The sequence below is a fragment of the Pithys albifrons genome, chromosome 5, assembly GCF_047495875.1.
Source record: "Pithys albifrons albifrons isolate INPA30051 chromosome 5, PitAlb_v1, whole genome shotgun sequence".
NCBI lineage: Eukaryota > Metazoa > Chordata > Aves > Passeriformes > Thamnophilidae > Pithys > Pithys albifrons.
The window spans coordinates 11,045,313-11,046,453 of NC_092462.1; positions in this window are offsets into that span (position 1 = coordinate 11,045,313).

Below are 1,141 nucleotides of genomic sequence, written 5' to 3' on the forward strand. Positions count from 1 at the left end.
AAGCGCAGCAGGCGCGAGCGGGAAACCACCCCCCCCAGTGGGCATTGCGCAGGCGCCGGCCGGCCTCGGCCACGCCCCGCCCCCCGCCGGACAGCCGGCCAATGGCGGGCGGGGGGCGGGGCCCGGCCCCGAGGGGACCGGGAGGGAGCGGGGAAGGGGAGCCCGGAGGGGCTTGGCGGGGATCGGGGAGCGGGGAAAGGGATCTGGGAGCTGCTTGGCAGGGACCGAGGAGCAGGGAAGGGGATCTGGGAGCTGCTTGGCAGGGACTAGGGAGCAGGGAAGGGGATCCCGGAGCCGCTCGGGAGGGAGCAGGGAAGGGGGTCCCGGAGGCGCTTGGCAGGGACCGGGGAACAGGAAGGGGGATCCCGGAGCTGATTGCTAGGGACCGGGGAGCAGGGAAAGGGATCTGGGAGCTGCTTGGCAGGGACTGGGGAGCACGGAAAGGGATCCCGGAGTTGTTCTGGAGGGACCGGGGAGCAGGGAAGGGGATCCCGGAGCTGCTTGGTAGGGAGCGGGGAACAGGGAAAAGGATCTGGGACCTTGCCAGGGAGCGGGGAGCAGGGAAGGGGATACTGGAGCCGCTCTGGAGGGAGCGGGGAGCAGGGAAGGGGATACTGGAGCCGCTCTGGAGGGAGCGGGGAGCAGGGAAAGGGATCCCGGAGCCGGTCTGGAGGGAGCGGGGAGCAGGGAAAGGGATCCCGGAGCCGCACACTTCAAAGCCGGCGTGGGCCGCTCGGCCCCCGGAGCGCTCCGTGAGATGTCCCGGGACACCCCGATGTTCCTGCCCTCAGCCTGCGTTGCTTTAGTTACTGCTCTCCCTTGGTTTAGTTCTTGGGTGCTGTTTGCGGCTGTGCTTGTCACCAGCAGCACGTCCTTCGGGAAGCCTCTGCTGTTCCGCAGCGCTCCTGAAGGACAGCAATTAATGCCAACATACGTGTACTTGCTGTGAGGGTGTCCCCATCCCTCACTGAGCCTCATTATCCTTAATATTCGACCCAATTTAGCTCCAATTTTCAACACGAATCTCGGTAATGTATCTTGCGTTTTCATACTACAAAACGTTTCCAGAGTGAGGGGAAAAAAGCCAACAAACCTGCAATTTCCAAGGACTGAGCATGACCACACAACCACAGAATCCCAG